The following is a 7,391-nucleotide window of genomic DNA, read 5'->3' as shown; positions in this document are numbered from 1 at the left end:
CACCTTCCCCGTCGCCGGCGGGATGACGGTTCTTATCAGACCCGACTCCCTCTATCCCAGGGAGAGAAGGGGGCCCGTGTGGGGACCGGGGCCCCGTAGCCTCGGGAGGGGGATCCCCGTGTGGGGACCGGGGCCCCGTAGCCTCGGGAGGGGGATCCCCGTGTGGGGACCGGGGCCCCGTAGCCTCGGGAGGGGGATCCCCGTGTGGGGACCGGGGCTCCGTAGCCTCGGGAGGGGGATCCCCGTGTGGGGGCTGGGGCCCCGTAGCCTCGGGAGGGGGATCCCCGTGTGGGGACCGGGGCCCCGTAGCCTCGGGGGGGGATCCCCATGTGGGGACCGGGGCCCCGTAGCCTCGGGAGGGGGATCCCCGTGTGGGGGCTGGGGCCCCGTAGCCTCGGGAGGGGGATCCCCGTGTGGGGACCGGGGCCCCGTAGCCTCGGGAGGGGGGGATCCCCATGTGGGGGCTGGGGCCCCGTAGCCTCAGGGAAGGGGATCCCCATGGGGTGCTGGGTGCAGCAGCTCTGCTCCTGGTGGAGATCCAGCCCATGGCGGGGTGCAGGGGGTGACTGGTTTCTTTTGTTGATGGAGGGGGAGGACGTTTGTGAAACGCTTCTTTAAGCGTCACCAGTTCCTGCGTTGGGTGCTCGAGGTGCCTGAAGAGAATTTGACAGATGGGACCTGGCATTTCAGGGCAGGTTAGGAAGCCACATTTTTAATTTCAGCTCCTGGTTTAACCCATAAGCGGAGGTTCCAACCCCTCCTACACATAGGCAATCGCGAAATGAAAGAAAGGAGTTCATGTCTGTGTTCATAATGGAAACTGTCAAGAAGCCAAGTAGATCTTGACCCCTGGTAGGGCAGTTCCTGCAAGACATCCATGCACCAAACAACTACATGCTCAAAGGAAGACTTCTTAGATCAGGGTTTCCTCACCTGGTGTCCCACCTACACACTTCTCTCCCACTTCTTGGCATTTCTCTCTGTCCTTCCAGCTGTCTCACTTTCCTTCTTTCTATCTCTTTCCTTCATTTACATCAGCCCTCCAGTTCTAGTTTCTCTATTTGCAAAGAAACTGGAAAGGTGTAATCTGTGAGAATAATGTGATTTCCATTTTTTATGTAATCATTTATTTTATTTGTATGGACATAGAACTAGATCCTATTATCCTGATGCAGAGAACATCCTGTTAGCATCATTAGGAGTTCTGGATAAGGACTGTAGCATCTGACCCAACTTGACTGAATTCTCTAGATGGAGTCATCCCATACTCAAACTTTTGTACTGGTGACCCCTTTCACATAGCAGGACTCTGAGTTTGACCCCCCCTTATAAATTAAAAACACTTTTTTATATATTTAACACTATTATAAATGCTGGAGGTGAAACAGGGTTTGGGGTGGAGGCTGGCAGCTTGCAACCCCCCCATGTAATAACCTCGCAACCCCCTGAAGGGTCCCGACCCCCAGTTTGAGAACCCCTGCTTAGTTTACATCATACAGTTGCTGACATTCAGCAACCAAGCAACTGCAGCCAAATGTGGTTAACACTACTCAAACACATCTCACAGGTTATTCCTAATGAGATGTGACTCTTGTTTTACAAACTTACGGGTTGCTTAGACAAGCAGGTAGAGCTTTTCTTTAAACATCAGGGCAGAGTCTGTTTAAAATGCTTTTCGTTCCATTCTCTGTTGCCAGTTAATCCTGCCTCTACCTGTCACTTTTTATTTGAGTGCCCGTTACTATGCTGAGTAGATGGATGGGAAACCAGTTAGAGCACAAACTATACTCAAACAAGATGGGGGTAGCCACAGCCGCTGAGAGAGACTCATCAAGCAGTTTCTTTAGGTGCAGCTTTTTGTCAGTGCTTCTTTTTTGTTTATGCTTTTTATAGGGAGTGTTAATCCAGTTTTAGTCCAAGCAATACACTATTCCTACGCAATGCACTGTCCAGAATCCAAGATGGCATAAACACAGGACCCAGCAAAACACATTAAATGTCTCTTGAGACTGAGGGAAGTGAAAAGACTCTGTGAATGGTGTCTACTAAGAGATCTCTGAGTTGGTGTGAGAGGGGAAGCAAAATGTCTCGGGAAAGCACAAGAGGTGGTGAGACAGAGAAGTGAAAGGTTTCTGGGGTAATTGCAGAAAGTGAAGATACTGGGAAATCAAAGGTCTTAGGGACCTTTTCTGATCTTCATAATAAATGCAGTTGAAAGGTGAACTGCCAGGGAAAGAAAGTATTTGTGTCCTTTATTGCTCCTTAAAGGGTTTAAAGTTATTGCACCTAATCCTCACATACGCCCCTCCCCCATATTGTGTTTTACAGAACTGTCCGGTCCTCACATGTCCTTATGTTATCCTGGAGGACTATGACAAGATCTTTGGAGGACCTGGCATGGGACTTCACAGCTGAAGTTTGGATGAAACCTGATTTTTTAACTATGTTCTTGCCCAAGGTAAATGGGGCCAAATAGCCTCATGATTTTCACATTTGCCCCAGTATGACTATTAATGTCATTCTTGTTGTGATCCTCTCTCTCTCTCTCTCTGTGTTACCCCTGGAAGTCTCAGACTGGATATGGGTTCATCTGATGTCCTACTTGCTCCTAAACTTGCAACACTGAGTGGCTATCACACTGGCCACTTACCATGTTTTATCCTACACTTTGGCCAGAGGCACTGCCATATTTTAAAAAAAGAGCTCCATAGTCTTTTTGTCCAGTCTTTGCCTTTAATCACAACTTCAGCACTACAGATTGTAGTTGAAATTATTCTACATCTTTTCTAAAGCACCTTGAAAAGTCTTGGCAAATAAAGCCTTGCAAAAGCTGAGTTGGTTCAGCAACAGCATACTAAAGAAATCATTCCTAAGACCTGCAGAGTGTGAAGCCCCACAAGTGGGATCCCTTTAACTCCTTTCATAATAGGATGAATAAAGGAGCCAGTCCTGATTTTGCATACATTGGTCACTAGAGGGCAGTATGTGGTTAGAACTGTGTCCAAAATGCTTTGCGATTCCTTGTCCAAGGAATGTGGCAAGACCATGTTCTTAAAGAAAAAATAAATAAATGCAGCCAGAGGCCTGGCTCTGCAGCGCGTCCTCTAGAGCTGGTGACAGGCAGTGCCATCCACAAAAACACTTTGAGTCAACTCCCATTCCTGGAGCCTCATTCTCAAATGCCAATCTCTAGAAGAGGGGAAGACCAGAACAATATAGCGGGAAAATTAGTTTTATTAGAGGTAATCTATGCTCATAGAGAAACAAATTCCTTCCAAAGGTGACACCCTTAAAAAGAAATCCTCTAAAATATGTAGGCATCTAACTCCCATTGAAATGACATTTGAAATGGAGGAAAACATGGCCATGTATCAAGGTGTAGTCAATATCAGTAAGTGACTGCAGCCTTTCTACTATTCCCACTTCATTAATTACAAAATGCATTTTCCAACTCATTTTTAAAATAGCCAGCACTGTTCTAAAGGGACACCATTGTCCTGAAAATCACTTTTCCTTCTGAAAATACTGTGCCTGTTGTTAAAATTGGTATTGCTGACACAGATTAAAGATAAAATATTTTCTGTTTTTCCAACGTTTTCATTGGCTGTTTGACAGCATTTTGTGTGCAGTCAGTTTCACTGATGATGGTTAATTGCACTTCCCATCTCATCTACTAGCGTGCAACTCTCAAGCACTGCTCAGGGGGACCTCATATGCTTAACCCAAGGTCCTGGCAGCAAAACAAACTGAGGAGGCATCAGGCAGGTGTGTGCCAAGAGATGAAGGAGCGGAGAGATTGCTCTAAGCAGATGTAGTGATGTTGCTCTCTGGTCTACCCAACAGACCCTTCTAAACATCATCAGGAAAGCAGCAAACCCTTATGCTTTTTAAATGGCCTTTCCTTGCTATTGAAAGGGACTCATTTAGAACAGTGTATTATTAGAAATAAATATTCCAAGTTGTGTTCCTCTAATATCTCTGTGACTGGGAATTTTCAAGGAATGGGATGTCAAGTCTGCTGACTGAAGCCCTAATCCTACACACTGCTCCGTATGGACAGACCCCAGAACCTGGCCCTTAGTCATGACTAAAGGACTGCTAAGCAGCACCATGAGAGACTGGAAGCTTTTACTGTTGTTTTAATGTTAGTCTTGTTAGTTAGTAGAAAAATTGGCGAAAAAAAATATTAAACCAATGTTAATTTAACTGCACACACAAAACCTAATAAATTAAACTTTAATTTTCCAATTGCAAAATGCTCTGGCCTCTCTCATGCATTGAAATTGTGATGAACACTCCCTTTTTCACAGACTTTAGTAACAAACAGGGAACATGTTTCTTGGGGGGTTTTTAGGTATTTAAAATTTGTATTACATGTTACTGTATTTTGGTGTGTGTTACAGCTCTGTACTGGATGGAATCAGAATTACTCAACTGCATGTCATTACTGCTGAAAGGTAGATTAATTCCCCTTTAGTTCACACTTGTGGTTTGGGTGCAGGATCCATGTTATTTTCTCTCTGCTGCCATGAAACTTCTAAGTCCTCACTTGATTTGCTCCAATATTATCGCTAAAATTGGTTAAAGTTTCAACATATGTACTAATTGAGAGATTTTTATGACCTTTTGGTAGTTCCACTTCCCATTGCTGAATAGGCAGAAGTCTTGGTATTGCAAACATGATGGTTCTTGCAGCCATTACATATGAAGGGTCCTCTAGACTAGAGGGTACCCTGTTTTGGTTGTACTGTGAATGCTGCCCATATGGTAAAAGCAGGATGCTATTTTTAGAGACTCTGAATTACCCATTTGTATGCTCCACATCAGGACAGTTGAATAAATGTTGTTAAACAAAAGTGTGCATGAATATTGCATGTGTAGCCTGAATCAATTGGGCCAGAGGTGACCCAGGCTAAACCTTGGGAGCAGCAAATCAGCCTAAATAGAACAGGGTACAGCAAATCAGAACTCCTGAGTTCTAATCCCAGTGCTTCTACAGACTAGTTCTGTGGCCTTGGCCCAGTCACTAACTTCTTTTTGCCTCCATTTGTCAATATGATACCTTCTATTATTTAGTGGTATTCGGAGCCTTAATTGTCTGTTTGTAAAGCTGTCTGAGATCCGCCAATGAGATACAAGCTGGCGTTGCTGGTTCCGTGATTCAGAGGACATACTCCTCAAACTGGTCCAGCAAGGAAGCTACAAGTGCTGTTGCTGTCCCAGAATAGAAAGGCTTTCTTCCCCTTTAGATTATTCTGAATCTGGCAGGAGTCAACCCTGGTGCAGACACCTATCGGGCCAGAAGGGTCCTACATGTTTGCAAATAGATGGCTCCTTCCTCAGGAACACTAGGCCATGAGTCAGGGCTGAAAAAATCAATAATTTGTTCAAACTGCAATTGCAGAATTCCTGGCTGCATTCTGACTGTCTGCCTCAGACCAGGAGCTGCTTAGAGGGCTATGTGCAGACAGGTCTTTCTTTTGTATCTACCCTCAACTGAGTAGAAATTTTACTGAATTAAAGATATTACCTCACTCAACTTGTCTCTCTGTAGATTTTACTGTTAAGCAAATTCACAGGAACGTCTCCAAAAAGCCATGGTCCTTGGCTCTAGCTAGCTAGGACTCTAGTCTCGGTCTGTTCCTGACCATTCTGACTCCATCTCATTCTGCCATCTGGCCTCATTCTTTCCACACACAAGGAATCCACAGTATTCAGCTCTGAATCCAGCAAGATGGCTTTAGGACTGGAGGGTTTACCTGTCCTAAGTTGCCTCCAGAACATCAGCACTCTCAGCAGCACCCTGTCACCATAAGAGTGATATGGCAGTGAACAGAACGAGAGGTCTGCCCAAACAAGCTACAGAGAGGACAGTGCCTGCGCTCTTCAGCCCCAGTGATAACGAGAGTCCTAGGAGATGTACTAGTGCTCTGAGAATTTTACATGAATTGTCAAATTGTCAATTTTTTTCCACCTGGTAGAATAACTGGAGGGAGTCCAGGGGGTCAACTCCCGGGCATTTCAGTTTCCCGTTGGTACTTGCCACTCTGAGTCAGTGCATATTCTAAGATCACTGCCTTCTTGCTTCCATAGCCCTGGGAAAGGAGGAGCCAGCTGTACTCTGTCCGCTCGTGGCATCAAGGTATGAGCTTGGGAAAGAGCTAATTTTTGTTTCTCTCCCCTCCCCCCACGCACACTGTTTGCTGTGATGATTCCAGATGTAATTTCTCATGAGTATTTCCAAATGTCAGAGGTGAGCTATGCAGGGAGCAGGCTCCAAATAAGCTGAGCTGAGTTTGAATCCTAGTAGCTGGTCTGGTGGAGGCTCACCTGGCATTAGCCTTGTCCATGGCAATACACAAGCCGTAGACAAGTAGCTCCAGCTCCCTGATGGGGACTCGTGCACTGGTTAAGTCCACGTTAGTGTGTAGCTCTAGATGAGCCTGGTTCACCTGCTATGGAAGCGATGTAACTGGGCCCCACAGCAGCACTGCCACAAAGGGCTTGTTAATATTGCAAGAGGCAGAGAAAGGCCTGATTGTGAGACATCATAGGCACCCATAGAAATCAGTGGGCACTCAGCATGCTTATCACCTCTCAAAATCAAGCCCCATCATGCTGGACTTTTGCCTGCTCCTGACAGTCCTTCAGGCCGATCAGGGAACAAAAGTTACATGGGTGGCAATGGCATCACCCCCGAGCTCAGACAGACCCAGTGCCTGGATGGATTAAATCCAGTCTAATCTCCTTGCTGTGTCTGTAACCTGCTGGGTGTCCCCCAAATTCAATTAGCAAGAGAGTGAAAGCAGCTTGTCCTGGAAGAATGCCATTCTGTTGGCAGGGCAGAGGGAGGCCTCGTTAGGCTCATTTATACCAATTACAGCCAATCCTCACTAATTCCTCAAGATTTCTCAGTTTAAGCTGTCAGGAGCTTGGGTCAGCAGCACAGCTTCTAAGCACTTAAATTGTTTGTATGTCACAAGTTACTGTAATGAGTCATTAGCTAGAAAAGGGAAATGAAATGGCCAAGGGGAGGATGAACAAGAATAGCCTGTCTGTGAAACACCCACAAAAAGGAAGGGGATGGTTTTGAGATATAAACTCCAGGTTCAAGCTCATCTTTCCATGAGTTCAAGTCCACACAGGATCAACTGAGCCCTGAGATCCCATTGAGGTATATACACTGAGCACTAGATATTTTACTGTGTGGGGGACTTCAGATCAAAGCACCTTCAAAGCAGAGCCCTTCTCCACTGTGCATGGACATTAAGGATCCCCTGGCACTTTTTTGGCAGTAGAGAGGTTGCCTCTGCTTCTTTAGCTGAAATTCCTTCCCGCTGCCCCAGGTGGCTGCATTTTGGTGGTGCTGTGAGTCTAAAGTTTATAAAGCA

At 45.9% G+C, this 7,391-nt stretch overlaps 1 long non-coding RNA gene across 1 annotated transcript; it reads left to right on the top strand.

The window, feature by feature from the left end:
• The first annotated feature begins 575 nt into the window (after positions 1-575).
• On the top strand, positions 576-3,586 carry LOC127034637 (uncharacterized). Its single transcript, XR_007769446.1, has 2 exons — positions 576-695; positions 2,329-3,586. It is a non-coding gene; the product is annotated as an uncharacterized LOC127034637 (long non-coding RNA).
• The last annotated feature ends 3,805 nt before the right edge of the window (positions 3,587-7,391 follow it).

The sequence above is a fragment of the Gopherus flavomarginatus genome, chromosome 15 (genome assembly GCF_025201925.1).
Source record: "Gopherus flavomarginatus isolate rGopFla2 chromosome 15, rGopFla2.mat.asm, whole genome shotgun sequence".
NCBI classification, from domain to species: Eukaryota; Metazoa; Chordata; order Testudines; family Testudinidae; genus Gopherus; species Gopherus flavomarginatus.
The sequence above is the reverse complement of the archived record's forward strand: the minus strand, read 5'-3'. Positions and strand labels throughout refer to the sequence as shown.